Raw genomic sequence first — 16939 nt, 5'->3', positions numbered from 1 at the left:
TTGCGTGCAGCATGTTAGAGAACTGCTATTCTGCGATTGTATGCCTTCCTGTGTTCTCCAGGTATTTTCTTTTTAAAGCAAATCATGACTTCCTGCAGCCATGAGCCATTCTTGCCTGTCTGTATATCACTGATTTGTCCTCTTCTCCTTGGTAAGCCCTTATGACTCACAACCTTTTTTTTTTTTTCTCTCCGAATTGGGAGATCTAGTTATGGTGGGGAAGTGACTAAGTACAGGAAAAATCTGCCATCGCAGTTCGATCAATCACTTAGTCACACCATTTAATAAATGTATTTGGTTTTATATAACACAGGCTAATAAAGCATGGAATTCTGGACTAAATCTTTCCTTGCCGTAGCTTTTAAACTGTACTAAACTTGACTGTCTGGTATTAATTCTGTGCTTGGTTACAGTGCAAAAAATGAACTGCCAGAGAAGTTATTAGGGTGAAGTGTCAGGGCTCTCAACATCCCCCACCCCCTGGAGGTGTGGCTTTTTGTTCATAATATCTCTAAGAATAATAAGATATAATTTTTTTCTGAATATGCTATTTTGGAAAAGGGAATTAAAAAAAAAAAAGTATCTATTTCCTCAATACACTAAATGTCTTTTCAAGCTGGTTGCTGGAGGGACAAGAGGGTTCTGGTTGCATTTTTTTTTTTTTTCTCTCTACTAAAATCCAGAACTTGATATAATGATTGTAATCCATAGGACTTGCAGAATGGCAGCAAATGGTTCTGAAGGCCCTCTGTAAGCAAGTAAGGCAGCTCCACTGCTGGCAAATTCAAGCAATATCGAGTTGCCCAGTAAAAAAGTGGTGATACAAAACCCACACAGTACTTTGTGGTCCAGTACACCCTCTTGTATGTAAATGATCCTGTTGGCCTTTATTAGTATAACAACTCACTGGCGACCTTGGAGTTCCAGTTAGAAATGATAGAGAAGGAGGGATATGTACATATGTATTAAAAGTAAGGGGATACTTACTGGTCCATTAAGCAGACGCTTTGATTAATGCTTGACCTGTTCCTGTGCAAGTTAGCAAGAGGCATATGGCATAGAAGTCTTTGTATAGACATCTTTAGAAATGCTTCCTCATTGTGTGCAAGAAGTGGTTCTTGCAGAAGTTGACCAATGGTGTATCTGTGCAGGAAAACTGGCTAAAAACTGGTGCTCCAGTACTTTTTTTTATAGGGTTAGCGAAGTAATGCTGACCATTGGTCAAGACAGGGTCAGCAAATCAAAACTTTTCATAAAAGAGTAATAATAATTATGCTTAATGTTTATTTCAGTTGTATGAAGATGTTCTAAATTGGACTTAAGCTACAATAAAACTTCCTCTCTCATCCTTCCCTTCCCCTTATTTTAAACAAGAATTTTCATCTGCAGCACTGGCCGTAGGACCGAGCCCTGAGGAACACTGCTGGTGACCGGTTGCCAGCCAGATGTAACCCCATTCACTGCAGCCTTTTGAGCCCAGCTGTACAGACAGTTCCTCATGCAGTGCCCCATGAACATCCCACAGCTGGTCCAGAAGGATGCTCTAAGGGACAGTATCAAAACCCTTAATAAAATCCAGAAAAGCTACATCCACCACCTTCCCTTCGTCCATTAGGTGGGTGACCTTATCCATACAAGGATATCAAATTCATTAGGACTTTTCCCTTTGTGAACCCGTGTTGACTGTGCCTATTGCATTGTCCTTTAAATGCCTTCTAGTAGCGCCCAATTACTTGGTTAACCTAGTTAGTATCTGACCACTAAGACAGATCTTCTAGTAACTATATGTCAAGAAAGCAAAATTGCCTGAAAAGCTGGATGGGTTGAAGGAAACTTGCTTGTATTGTAGTTCCTAGTTCAGCTGAGAGAGCAGAATACTGGGTGTCCAAGCAAAAACGTGCAAAATCATGACGCAGTTTGCTTTGGGGTGTGTGGTTTGTTTGTGTGTGTGTTTTGGTTTTATAAAAAAAACGCTTGTCCTTTAGGGGTGATACTTGATCATATTACTCATTATATTCATGCGTTCCACTAAGTTTTGTTTGACAGCATTCATTAATGGAGAGACCCCACAGGGTGCGTAAGAAAGGTTTGTAACTACTGTCTGTTAAAACACTAAATGTTAAGACAACTCTGAGACAAGATCAAAAGCTTAGGTATCGATAACTGTTTTGCCAACATCTGGTTATTTCATTTGCTTCTACCTATATCTATATATTAAGGAAACTTAAAACTTTTGAAAGAGTGGACTTGTTCACTTCATTTGTTTTGTTGGGTAGATAATGAGAACTTTGGCTGAGATGTACTGAATCCAGTGTCTGGATGTATTCGGTGGCTACAATTATCCTTGGGGAAAAATCAGGATCTGAGCTTACCTCAGGCTGAGAAATCTTTCTTCTGTTTCTGAAAACATGCTGTGTGAGCAACTGGAATTTTTCTTCCAGTATCTGTATTTTTCACCGAGGAGCACTCGACACGTAAACTTGTTTGCATTGGTGAAATACAGGAAGCAGAGAGCAGTAAAATAATTATGTTCTAGGCAATATCCACCATCTCCTAGAGAACCAGAAGCTGCTGTATGAATGAACTGTCACACGACTGCTCATTTTATGAGCTGCCTCGAAAACTGTGAGGTTACTAATAGCTTGAATAATGGGGTCAGAAAAGGCTATTATTACTTACAGTACCTGAAAGCCCTGAGTCCGTGGTTGGGAAGGTGGTGGGCTTTGAGAGCGTTCTTATTCAGCACCATGAAACACTTATCACTAAACCAAGAAAATACTTGAATAAACAACGTGTCTTAGTCCTCCAGGCTGCAGCTCCCTTGTGCTGCCTTTGTTACAGGAGCTGTTATTCCGGGAAAGAATAAGCTGTAACTTATTCTTTCCTGGAATACTGAGATGACACACTTTCCTTGCTGCTATAATGTTAGTCCTTTGCTCCAAAAAGCAAGCAAGGAGCCTCTGTTACCTGAACTTGGTGTTAAAAAAATAAATAAATTCAAACGTGTTTATTGCCTGATGATGTAATCTTTTTTTTTTTTTGGCTTAAAACACTAAACTGCACCTCAAGCTGATGGTATCCTGACCCAGCCACGGCAAACTGGGAAGCAGCAAGTTCTAGCAGAAAGTTCCTGAAGACTCAGAATTTTCTTATTCTTCTTTTTTAATGCTGCAAGTGCTTTAGCCTACGTGAAATCTCTCCACAGTGTCTTCTGCGCTGATGGGCACAGTGTATACCCGGGGTGCTGTGCTGACAGCCGTACACGTGGGAGTGAGCTAAAGCTCAAACGCTGTCCCCCCACCCCCCCACCCCACCCCAAGTTGTTTGGTATTTTTTGCTTTATCTCGCTCTGTGGTTTGTTACTAAGATCTCGAGCTGAAGGCTGACTGCGAGCTGCAGTGCAGCGTATTCTGCTCGGTTTGAATACCCCTTTGCACACCCAACACAATAGGGTAGAGGTCTTTTTTTTTTTTTTTTTGAATGAGGATACATGTCAGCATCTTCGGCTGTAAGAACATACCCCTGTAGTGTCTGTCTCGAATCTTTTTATCAAAATACAGAGGAAATAGAAGGATTAAGTAATTTCTGAATTGCTGAAAGATCAGAGCAATCAACTGAAGATGAAATATCCTGAGCAATACTTCCTTCAGCATCATACATAGGAGATATGATACTATATTAGTGTTTGTTCTGACAAATGCTAAATAATCAAGTAGAAATCTGACAGAAGGCTGTCCTGCTTCTCCTTTGCTACTTCAGACAAATTTAATATCTAGGCTTTGTTGCTTGCTCTGTACTCGGTTCACCTCTGTGCAAGGTCTCTTGTCAGAGGAGGTGACCGGCCACTTCGCCCATGGCCGAGCTTTGAAAGTCTCTTTCATTCGTGTTGCAGATGACTGTGTGCAAATGCTCTGATCTCAGAAAAGTTTGGCACAGAGGACTTCCCAGTGAAATGCCTTTACAATATTCTAACGACAGCTTTGATTTGGCAGTGTTTGGAAGGATCTGAAAATCATTTGGGTCTGAGGGGATTGAGACAGTTGTGTAAATCAAGTGATTTCATTGATCTGCCATTCCCTTGGAGAAAGATGGGTTCTTAGATGCATTAATGTGGATCTTTGTTTCCACAACAAACCTGAGTAGGAGTAGTTAGATGCTCTTACTGTTCCTCCTGTTCTGGAGATGTGAGGTATGTTCATGCAGGAACATGAAGGACCCCCAGGCTTTGATTCAAGTTGAATTAATGCCTGCAAATCCTACGCTGCTGTTCCTTAGCATATGGGGAAAAAACTGAAAACATAACAAAAAGCAACTCTACGCAGCAGGTCTGAATAAGAGCTAAGCTCACAAGTTGACTTATGAATGCTCCTTGCAGAAGGTTCCTTTGCAGACTCCCTGCATTGGGTCAGCGGAGGAAGTTTTAACGAAAGCAAACAGTAAGTTATATTTGCGTATATGTTGACTTGAACAGGAGATATACTCAGCATCTGGCTATTTCTCTTCCTACTACTCAGTTTTGTTTCTCGGTTTTGACCTCCAGCTTCAGGAACACCACTAACAATTTGGTGTATCTGTGTGTTTGGCTGCATAAAGATAGTCCGTAACATCCCCGTTTGTAGAGGAGGTTTAAAGGATCTAAATATTGAAACTGCAAATCACGTAAGGAAATTGCTCCTGCCCGCTTGATACAAGAAGTCAGTCTCTGCCATGAGCATTATAAATGTTTCAGCTGATTCAGGGTGGCTCCCCAACAGCCTCAGCGACCTTATAGAATTACTGAAAAAGTTAAGCTGAGAGGGAACCCTAGAAGTCATCTGGTCTAACCCACGCTCAGAGCAAGGCCAATTTCAAAGTTGGATCATTTTCTAAGTTAGATTGGGTTGTTCAGGGTCTTGTTTTTGTTACACTGGGACAACAGTTCTTGATAAAGATAACTTGGAAAGTACTGGAACTTCCGAGGTACTGTGTAGGTGCCTGGAAGTTCTTAACCTCGTCTTCTGGAGTGCAAAGGCATGGAGAAAGCAAAAGAGCTAGTCAAGTATAATGATTGAAAACTATCAAAAGCAAACCCTTTATTTAAGGAGTGCTTAACGTAAGCCCAGTTACTTGTGAGTACAGCATCTTACCTGTTGTTTTTGCTGATATGGTTGGGTCTGTGCAGGGCGTCTCTGGTTATGTCCAGGCAGGATCTTAAAAACACTTTCCCAAACGAAGCTAGTTCTGGCCAGGAGATGATGTTAGGCTGTGAGAGTCCCGAGGCAGTATGTTATCGGTATATTTGATTGATGTTGCTTCTTAGCAATGCTTATAGCCTGTTTCAGACCATGCAACCCTGTAGCAAAGTGGGAATAGCTTGACTCTGGAGCAGTCACTGGAAGTCTCAGGCTTTATTCTGTTCTTTAAATTGTGTCTCTGTGTCTTGGTAAAACTGTAGAGGCAGCTACAGTCTTTAACTCAAGACCTCCAGATGTGAATTGTGTTCAGGTAGCTGTAACTTTCTTTTTAAATAGACTTTGTGAAAACACCCTGAAAAATTAAAGAATAAATACTCTGGATTGGAAGGTGTAATTAAGTGTTTTCTTATATTAAAATAAATAAATCGGGCCCTCTAGGGAAGGCTGCATGATGCAGAATGTTATTTATTTTTGCATCTGAAATGGTCTAAGTGATACCCTGTGCTATGGCTGGATTTTGACTTCTTGGTCTCATGGTGTCTGTCTGACCTATAGAATGTCTATCATCTACCCTTAGTTCCGTGCATCGTAAGGGTGGTGTGTGATGGACCTCTATTTAAAAAGAAGACATGTTAATAGGCATGTTACTTGACCACTGGGATTCCTGGGCATTTAGCGACGTCTTCATGAATGTGTCTAGGTCTCAAGTGGCAACTGACATTTATTAGGCATTCTTTTCAAACAGCGTAATTTCTAACAACATATTTCAAGAGGTGTTTATGAATGTGAACTCAAGAGTGTGCGTTTAAATGCAGCATTTAATGGAATAGATCAACTTGGTTGCACGTTTGAGAGCTTTGATGGTTTGCTCCTATCTGTGTGTTCCTGCCTTGCACTGCCTCCGATAGTCCGGCTCGGTAGAGCATCAGTTCAATTAGCTCAGATGAAAACTGGCTTAATGGCGTGTGAGCACGTGGCTTGATGAGGGATAAATCTCACCAAGGGGTTGTGTATCAGAGCTACTGCTAAGGATGACGCAGGAGCGTCTGGGAGCGTGGAATAAGAAGTGGTTCAATATCTCGGACCGTCTTGTCCCAAAAAGCCTTTCCTCTCCCTGTAAGTCTGTGCTGGGAGCAGTGTCTCTGTGTAAATGTAGTGAATGGGACCAACGAAATGGTTCTCTGCTGGAAAAAATGACAGATGAGTTATTCTCAGCCCGATTCATTCTCTGGTCCTGCTTGTGGCGGAGTGCTGATAGGAGCCCAAAGAAGGCATTGGGAGGGTGCGGGCCATTTGGGATGGCTTGTGGCGGTGGTGGGACCGCACCCTGGGTGAGCTGGCACCGCTCCCTGCGGCTCCCCAGCAGCTCCGCGCCTGCTGGACATGGATTCTGTGTGTCCTGGTGGCGTAGAGACTCCCCTCTATATTAGGAAAGCTCAAGTGCTTGAATTAGCTGGAGCTTAAAATAACAAAAGGTACTTCAGCAATCACAAGCTGGTCTCTTATAAACGATGTGCAGTCCCAACAGAGCTATTTAAAACCCAAAATAGGTTGGTGGCGAGGAAAGCAAACGTGGGTGGGGAAACCGAATATTAAAAAGAAGTGTAGAATTGAGCCGTTTCAGGGAAATCCCGCGTTTCGGGGAACCATGACCTAAATAGATACGAAAAGGCAGCCAGCCAGCCTAAACGAGACCCTGTACCGAAAGGAAGTTTCAGGATTTGTCTCCCACACTGGAAATGATAAAACTGAAAATCACAGGATGATGAAATGGCTTTACCTCATGCTTGACTGTGCCGGCAGTTAAATTTGGAGGGATGGCTCATAGTCTGGGCAGTCGGATCCCACAGTAAGGCTGTGTTCTAGCTCCTAGAAGTCTGGCTATTGTTCAGATATTCAGTGAGGGCTGTGAGCCGGCCAAGAACTCGCCGTGCCACACCCAGGCAGTGCTTGGGATGTCTGGAACAGGCAGCCCTGTGTTCCCCTGCCCCTCTCCTTTACCAGGGAGCCGAAATGCGAGGTGGCTCGTGGTTGAAGAACGGAGAAGCACGTGAAACCGATAAGCACGTGTCTGGCTTGTTCGTCCACACATGAGAATCCTTGGGAAGGAAGAGCTCGGTCACAGCAGTTATCTTCATGCTGAATGATAAACAGAGTGTCTGAGCATAGCTTTTTTTTTTTTTTAATTTTATTTGCCCTCAATTCCAAGTTACCTCTAAGATAATTCTTAACCGCAGGTGAATTTAGAGACCTTTGCGTAAGGAATGAGTGTTTAGTCTGTTGGCTTCTGAACCTCAAGTACTTACTGTACATGTGGTGCCTTTATGCAGCTCACACTTGTCTTGTTAGCATCCTGTCTTGATCTTGTTTTGAGCCCCTTCCAGCAAAATAGCTGCTTGTAATTTTGGCGGGCATCCACTGGATGCTAGGTTTGGAAAGCTTATTGGCTGTCTGGAACTACGTCTTGGCTACCAGGCTTGTCTGCTTAACCCCTTGAACTGGGTCTTTGCAGCTGTTAAAGGGTATTGGGAAATCCCCTGCTTTTGGAACGGAGCTTGGAAGGGAAGAACTAGACTAAGGCAAGTTTAGAGGTGGGAGAAAAGCTGCCCTCTGAGAGCCTTCTCCCAAAATGCTTCCAGTGGCGGTGGGGAGTGTCGGAACTGTTTTGCTGGTGAAGTGATTGCAGGAGCAGCCAGGATGGTAACACGTGCGTGGGGTGTACGAGTGATGGGACAGGGGTACAAAATAGTTGTTTGTAACCTGTGAATGGAATTGCCGAGGAGGGGCACAGAATACTGGGAGGAATGTCACCCCGTACCGCTGCTGGCATTTCACACGCCCACTGCCCTGCTGCCTGCCTCCGAGCTGAAGAGCTTTAGCCGGGGATGTGGTTAAGCTCAGACATGCGAAGTACAACTGCCAACCCTACTATTAGGGTGCAGAGGCCATAATAGGCATATACTGTTTCTTCAGAGAACAGCACCTTCTAACAGGCCCAAAACAAATCCCAAAACAAATCCCAAAACAAATCCCAAAACAAATCCCAAAACAAATCCCAAAACAAATCCCAAAACAAATCCCAAAACAAATCCCAAAACAAATCCCAAAACAAATCCCAAAACAAATCCCCCCAAGGCGTAGCAGTTGAATGCGGCCTTCCAGTACCTGAGGGGGGCCTACAGGAAGGCTGGGGAGGGTCTGTTTACAAAGGCCTGCAGCGACAGGACGAGGGGCAATGGTTTTAAGTTGGAGAAGGGGAGATTTAGATTGGATATTAGGAAAAAGTTCTTTACTCTGAGGGTGGTGGAACACTGGAACAGGTTGCCCAGGGAGGTGGTTGAGGCCCCTTCCCTTGAGATATTCAAGGTGAAGCTCGACGAGGCCCTGGGCAACCTGGTCTAGTTGGAGGTGTCCCTGCTGACTGCAGGAAGGTCAGACTAGATGACCTTTGGTGGTCCAGGCTGGAAGGACCTATCTATGAATCTATGAATGATGGCAACTGCACATGGCTAGATTTTGCTTTGAGTTTTACCTCCTGATCCAGATATTGTGGAAAAAGAGTCAGGGTTTTCCCCCATGATTTTTTTTTTTTTTAAACTCCTGGGTTTTGACTAGTAAAGGATGTTCTCTCCAAGTAGCTCAAACAACAGGTACAAAAATAGTTATTCTAAGGGCCTCTCCAGACTGGCTCTAAAGAAATGGCAAGTGGCAATGTTAATGGCTTGGAACAGCTACAGGAAAGCAAAGGGAGGTGCATGAGGAATCTATTTATGAGAAAAGAAATGGCAAAAATAGAGGAATTGATCTATTGCACAAGGGTGTGAGTAAGTTGTGTAATAAGTGGCATACGAATATCTGCACTTGACTGTAAATTTGGGGATCCACCCATGGCTGCTTTTGCTGCCTTAGACCTCTCATCTTGCAACTCCTGTTGTCAAACTGAAACTCATCCGCCCTCTGGACAGGGCGGTGAGTTGTGAGCACCCACTGTGTTGAAACCACCACTGGTAGGATGTGACTACTCAATATCTGCTTGATTGAGAAGGAAGGAATTATATTCAAGTAGCTTTAACTTGGAAACATGTCATCAATGATTTCAGAAGCCGTGCTGGGGGGGTGGGGGGTGGGGGTAGGGGAATTCCCTATCTCTTTCTTAAATTGTTTTGAATTAATAACTTTGTAGTAATCTTCTTATAAAGTAGAACTTTTATTTGTGAAAAAAGTTGCTTGCCCAAATCAGGTCACTAATTAAGTTGGGTAAATTATGCCTCCAGAGTTCTAAAAAGCCCAGTTCCCCAATCTATTAAGAAGCACTGGCACAGCCCCAGCTTTGCGTGGCTCTGTTCTTGCTTTACTAAGTACTGGTACTAATGGAAGAAGGTGGCTCTGGACCTTTGAAATGTTGATTGTGGGAAAACTGAAAAGTTGAAGTGTGGTGGGTGAACGAAGGACCCTAAAATAAGGCAACTGCAAACGTCAGCCCCTTTATATAAGGAATATGCAAAGGAAATAATACATGCCTAAGGAAATTTTTGAAGCCCTTCTGTGAGCTCTGTGGATGTGGTTTGAAGGAGACCTCATTTTTTAGAGAGACTGTCCTTGGGGGTAATAAATCTGATTTTCCACTACTTGGTGGGGGGAAAGAAGCCCTAGTTCATATAAGGATGCCTGAAGTAGACTCCCTGACTAGATAGGAGTAAGGAATCTCTGGCCTGATGGAGATGTCCTGTAAGGAGGGTCCCCTCAGGCTCCACTTGTTCAGAGGAGCCTGAGCACAGAGGAACATCAGGAATTGACGAGTTGCAAAGGGTAACTTCAACACAGAGGTAGTTGTGGCTTCTCATGCTTTGGTCTTGGGAACCAGAAAAGCAGCAAAATACTGCTGTGTTGCTCTGCTCTGTAGGCATTACCTTTTCAATGGCAGTGTCTTCAAGGAAACTGATATTTTCATGGGAACATTCCTGTTTACCACTGGCTGCGTGGAAGAATTTTATTTTCCTTATCGCTGGGAGATGAGCAGTCCAAATTCGTCTCAAAATAGTCACTTGTGTTAGCAGCCAAACAAATACATATTTGGGGCTCTGGCACTACAGTATGACAGGGTTTATAATAGGATAAATCACTTGGTTTCCTTTTTGAAACTGACTGCTGTAGTGGTATATTTTGTACCAGATTTTTAAAGCCACTTCAGTCAATTTCTTCTTGCCCTTGTCAAGAATAAGGATTGACTCTTTCGACCACTGGCTACGGTGCCTGCTATAAGCCCTGTGTAGAAAACTTGTATAGAAAATGCTGTTGGAGTGGACACAATCAGCTTATTTTGAACCCCTTTGCTAGGTAAAGAAATTCTCTGCTCTTCCAAGCTCCATGTGGGGCAGAGGTACTCCTAAAAACTCCCACGTTGGTCACCAAGTGCTAGAAGAGTGGGTGACCTGCTGCGTAGCTTTTTAATGGCTTCTCCCTGCCCCGTGGTAGTAAATCAGTGCTATCAAGGTTGAGTTTTGCTGGAAGTCATGGGCAGAGCGCTTTCTGCGCTGGCAGCACCCCCTCAGTGTCTCTTCTGCAGTGAGATGAGTGTCAGATGCACACGTGGGTGTCTCGGGGTGCGTCTGGCTTCCTGCAGCTTGGGCTCTCCCCCCTCCACCCATTCTGGGTTCAGTTTCTGCAACGAGACTCTTCAGAGCTATGAACTTCCTCAGTCTCGCCTGCTGGTGCTCCGGCTTCCTGCGGAGCAGGAAGGCTCTTGCCTCTTGCTGTCCTCAACGGCTTGTCTCCTGAAGCTGTGTGAAACCAGCCCCCTGACCACAGAGGCCGTCCTGCCTTCCTGGGGACTGAGAGCAACCAGTGGAGGGGGGGGGGACATGGCTCTAATGTGTCTCTATTAAGGTGTGGCTCCACAGCGGCTTCTGAATCATAGAATGGTTTCGGTTGGAAGGGACCTTAAAGATCATCCAGTTCCAACCCCCCTGCCCTGGGCAGGGACACCTCCCACTAGACCAGGTTGCTCAAAGCCCCATCCAACCTGGCCTTGAACCCCTCCAGGGATGGGGCATCCACAACTTCCCTGGGCAACCTGGGCCAGTGTCTCACCACCCTCATAGTGAAAAATTTCTTCCTGATATCTAATCTAAATCTCCCCTCTTCCAGTTTGAAGCCAGTACTCCTAATCTAAGCTGGTTTGCTGCTGTGCTTCTTCACAGGGAAGGAATAAGACCATCTGAAGACAAATCTAGTTAGATTCAGCCCAGTTGCTTCCCAGACTGGGTTTACTGGTGCTCATGTGAGAACGGGGCTGTGCAGTGAAGTTGTGTTGCAGCGGCTGCATCTCCCCCACTGGACACAGCTCAACACCTCCACGGCTTCCGAGGGCACCAGGGCCAACAGAAGTGTCTGTCCTTCTGGGACATCAGCTGCTGCTGCCTTCTCCCAGGTCTTCTTCAGTTTATCATTCAGCCAGCTTGCTCCTGTATGATACTCATGCTGCAATTCAAGTGATTTGCTCTTTTATCAATTTTAGTTCAAATGTTGACCTAGGTATGAGACTTTATTGATGGGGCGCTGCTCAGCCCCATCTGCCACTTGATTTTAAATGATGGAAGTTTGTTGCTGTTTGTTTTTAAGTGAACTTACTAATAGATGTGGTTTACTTAAGGTAGAGCAGCCTATGTGGCTAAAGGGCTCCACATGTAAATCCAATGGTTATGGACTCTCCTTGAGGACTTGGATCACACTTGGGATCTCTAGGTCAGTCAGCAGCAATATGCACTTCCCGGTAGAATCTGGAGGATGCTGCCAGTTTTGATCTAAAGCCCAGTGATGGGTGTTTGATAGCACACTAAATGTATGATCTCCATCCCTCTGCAAGGGGGTGGTGATAGGGGTAAGGCCAGAAATAAGTATATGTTGCTGAAATTCATAAGTGGAGCTTCTTTCTGTGCTTCTAGTCTGTAGTTCTCTCTCAAAGCTGAACTCAAAACAGTGGTTGAGCCCATTAATTAGCCCAATTAATTAACAGTCCCTTGTTCCTTTTGTCGCTGGCTGCTTACAGAGAAGCCTGTCCTCCCTCTGCAGGTGGCTTTTAATTTGGTTTTATTATAGGTACAAACTGAAATGTCCCTTTGTGGATGACACTGAGCTGTGGAATTCAGCATAACAGTGGATGAAATTTTACTGTAAGCTTCCTGTAAACCTGCCATTTCTTGCTGAGTCTGACACTTACAGTCGGTGTTTTTTGTGCCCTAATGACAGCCGCGTGTGTGTTGTTCATGTAAAGCAGTCTCAGGCTTGTAATATGGAGCTAGTTTTTAAATGGTGGTTGAGTACATAAGGTAACAACGCATAGGAAAGGCAGTAAGATCCTTAGGCATCTCGGTACCTTCAGAACTTCAATCTACAATCTATAGGTGACTGTCCTATATTAGGTGTTAACATACAGTGGGTGCAGACAGTTGGGATGTGTTTGTAACTAGTGTATTGCTGAAAGGTACAGTCAACTCCGTATCGGTCTGGCTTTGTCGGAAATGACGTTAAAAATAACCCCAACTGAATAACTGACAACTACTTCTGCAAAATGGGCTTAGATGCTGCGCTGTCAAATGTGCAAAGAGAACAGGGGATGGCAGGGGAAAGTGCAATATTTTTTTTTTTTCCCCTCTTACAACAATCAAGGGGCTGTCATATATCTGGTAAAATATTTTAAGATAATGGTCTTTGCTTGTTTCCAGTTTTAGTCTTAGCGTAAGATGCCCAAAAGATGTATGTGCAAAGAAGCTCAATTTTTTCTGTAGCATCAGCTCTTTGTCGTCAGGCTCTGCCCTAAAATCGTTAGGGATTCATTAAAGGGTGAGTTCCTGCTACAGGCTGTAGTTAGGTACCAAAGCAGAGCCAAGACATAATGGGTGCCTCTAAGGGTGATGTTAAAACACGTTCTATAGCACGTAACTCATACTTCTGGCTCGCTGGCACTGAGTGGATCAAAGGTGGGTGAACTTCCTCCTCTGCTATATTTTATGGTGACTTTATTCAAGTTGCCCTAGTGGGGTGGAAGGCCTTCCTTGGCCTTGTTACCCCTCCCTGTGGCTCCTGTGGAACGAGGAGTGCCATGTCCCCAGTGAGCAGGGAGAAGGATGGTGGAGAGGGCTGGGAAGCTCCTGGGAGCCATCAGGAGGGTCCATGCTCTCTTGGGGGGCTGCCGTTTGGTACCAGGGCTGGTGCCCGGGGCGTGCCTGCTCCTGTTCTGTTCCCTGATAAGCTTAGGGGTATGAAAAGGCCCTTTAAGGCTGCTGGAAGGGGGCTTGGTTTAATTAAGCGTAATCCCTTTAGAAATTGCAAGCGCTTTCACATGACCTGATTCCAGCCTCGCGCTGACACAGAGGACTCCGGGCTGTTGGGGCCGAGCGCTGGCACCGGGGAAGGAGCCAGATGTCTGTGAGTATCGCTGGTGTTGCAGGTGGGGGGCATCGCCTCGGACTCTCTTCCTGGACTGGGCAAAGCCTGATGCCCCCGCTACGCTCTGCGGGGCGGTGTGTGACTCCTGTCCTCCCAGCAGGGCCAGTGTTGGCTGGCCAGCATGGTGGGAGGTGAAGGACAGCCCTGGGGAGCCTGTATCCTCCAGAAAACACTCTAGTGTTTGAAGGGACAAGGAAATAATTCTCGTTATGCTTCCTATACTGTTGCTAATCTTGCTGAAAGCCAAAACTGGGAAGGTTTTTAGATCATTAGGGTGCCTAACGAGATCTTGAGTTCAGAGTTCACGCAACTCCAGCTAGATTTGGTGTGCTTCTCTGGTCAGAGCTGTTGGAACTGATGCACCGTGCTAGTCTTAGTATCTTTACCTGTGGTAACTGGGTGAAATGGTGCCCTATAGCGTAGAGGGTCTATAAAGGATGGTCTGGAATTTCTTTTTAACTCAATTTATTTCTGTTCTGTAACAGTCAAATGAGCAATAAAGTATGACCTTTTGCCTCTACCATTTTCTCCAGAAATAGTCCACTTACTGGCTTAAACCTGGGAAGCACAAATATCTGAAGCTTGAAGCCTCCAGACCCACAGGGCATAACAGCTTCCTTGCATTCAGGAAATCCAGGGAGGAAAGAAGCTTTAGCTCAGGGTCAGGGTTTTGTTAGAGGTTGATACTCTGTTGTGCTGACTCTACCTATTATTCTGACATGAATTTCCTAGTGCTCTGTTCCTTCCTCAGAGCTGTCTTTTCTACCTCCTGCGCTGCTCAATGCACTGGGGCATTAGTACGAGAAACACATCCGTTGCTTCATGTGATGGTATCAGTCTTTCCTGTTTGTCCTGCCATATGCAGCTACAAATTTTCATCTTAGGAAGTAGTTACAGCAGTTACAGGGCTTGCTCAGAGACCTGGAAGATAAGTGATAATCATTACTGTTAGTAAAACTTACTGGGAATCTCAGGTAGAAAGTGAGACTTGGGCCCGTTATCACAAAAAAGACATTGAGGCGCTGGAGCGGGTCCAGAGAAGGGCGACGAAGCTGGTGAGGGGTCTGGAGAACAAGTGAGGAGCGGCTGAGGGAGCTGGGGTTGTTCAGCCTGGAGAAAAGGAGGCTGAGGGGGGACCTTATTGCTCTCTACAGCTCCCTGAAAGGAGGTTGTAGAGAGATGGAGGTTGGTCTCTTCTCCCAAGTCACAGGTGATAGGACAAGAGGAAATGGCCTCAAGTTGCGCCAGGGGAGGTTCAGATTGGATATTAGGAAAAATTTTTACACTGAAAGGGTTATTAAGCATTGGAATGGGCTGCCCAGGGAAGTGGTTGAGGCACCATCCCTGGAGGTATTTAAAAGACGGGTTGACATAGTGCTTAGTGACATAGTTTAGTTTCATTTTTTATCAGAGTTAGGTTGATGGTTGGACTAGAAGATCTTAAAGGTCCCTTCCAACCTAGACAATTCTATGATTCTAAGATATATGGGCAATGTCAGAATTTCTGAGAAGATGTTACAGATGGATGCCTGGTACCACGGTCTAGTAAATCTGTCTCCTGTCATCTGCTGAACACCGTGGGAGGAGGGTGATGGTGTCCTGCAGCTTGTGAAAGCCTTTGCCTATCAAAAGGAGCTTTCTTTGGCTGCAGCTGCTCTGGGGGCTGGAACAGCATCTCTTCCACCCAAGAGGTTCTGTCTGTGCAGGAGGTCTCGCCCTCACCACGACACTGTCCTTGGCAGCAGGAAGCTCTTTAATATGCTCTGGTAGTGACAATCTTTAACTGTGCTTCGCCTGGTAGAACAATGGTAATTCCTCAAATAGAGAAGAGGAAGAGTTGCTAGGTTTCTAGCTCTTTCCTGTAGCTGTTATGAAATGAATCAGTTAAATATGTGCTCTTTTTTTTTTCTTGAGTGTTTTTTAGCTTGGTGAGTGTCAATTTGCCTGTTGAAATGTGAGACTTGAATTTTCTTGTAATGTGTAAGACAGCCTCCTCTAGAAGCTTTTCATATAATGTTGCTGACTGTTTGTATGCAAAATATTACATTAAATGATGATGGAAAGACAAAAGAAGGCGATTTAGAGCCCACCTACTAGAGTAAAACTGAATTTAGAGGGTTGCAGACGCTTGGATGCAGAAGTGAGCGTGTCATAAATGCTATGATGAAAAGATTTGCTTTAAATAGAATTGAGTATAAATTACTGCATTAGGATAGTATTTTTGGTAAATCTGGTAATTAAACCCACCAAGTCCTCTAAAAAGACCTCCTGAGTGTTAAAAGTTTAAGACAGAAGTTTACTAACAATAAATTTTGGAGAAGAGGTGTAGTGTCCTTGGGGATAAGTGATGCCGCTGTGGACCTTGTGATCTGGTCGCTGGTGGGCAATGTTTGTTTTCCACTGTATTTAGTCTTTTTATATATATGTTACACACTGCTGAGATGTAAGGATCTGCCTGTCTGGACTGATGGAGCTAGATTTGTATATGCTCAGCGGTCCAAGCTGGTTACCTCGTTGAGGAGCATTTTATTCTCTTTGCAACCCAAATGGTGGATGTGCTGATGGTTATACCAGCCCCCAAACATAGGAAAACCTCATTAGATGATTTAGAAATATAAAGTGTAAAAGTTTAATGCTAATGAATCTTGAGGCTTTTCTTAGAATCAGTATTGATGGTAAACTAGATAAATGGTTTAAAACTGCTGTGGTAGGGTAATTCTCCAGGCAAACCAGAGCCTAAATTGTGATGGGACTGGATCATGCTGGCTTTCTTCTGGTCTAGCACTCTTGTGTAACCCTTGTGTAACATCTGTGTTGGGCAGTGCTCGGCTGTGAATGCCTCAGTAGAAGGGGTTTTACTAAAAGTAAGGCTTCAAATGAATGAGGAGGATGAAGGTAACCATGCAGTGCCGGGCACAGTGTCAGGAGGAGCTTATAGCAGTCTGTGGATCTCTTCTTGCAGTTTGAGCTGCGGGCAGAGCACGGCAAGATCAGTGAGACCAACTTGCCGATGGGGAGGTGGTGGCCCCTGGGTGTCTTTTGGAACGCAGCTCCCTTTGTGCTTGGTGGTTTGGTTTTTTTTTTTTTTCAGCCTTTTTACATGCTGGGAGAACCAACTGGTATTTCTGTGCCGGTACGCGGGCTCTTGAAACGAAACAAAACCCTCGATAAAGCTGCATCTGCTCTGAAGTACCGTCAGGCCTCTTATCTGCTACCTGGGGATGGAGAGCTGTGCCTCCCACCCCCTGAGAGGGTAGAAACCTTACTTTGTTTTTCCAGTTCACAACAACTGGCTCAAAAATAAAAATAAATAAATA

Source organism: Numenius arquata, chromosome 5, assembly GCF_964106895.1.
Source record: "Numenius arquata chromosome 5, bNumArq3.hap1.1, whole genome shotgun sequence".
Lineage (NCBI taxonomy): Eukaryota > Metazoa > Chordata > Aves > Charadriiformes > Scolopacidae > Numenius > Numenius arquata.
The sequence above is the reverse complement of the archived record's forward strand: the minus strand, read 5'-3'. Positions refer to the sequence as shown.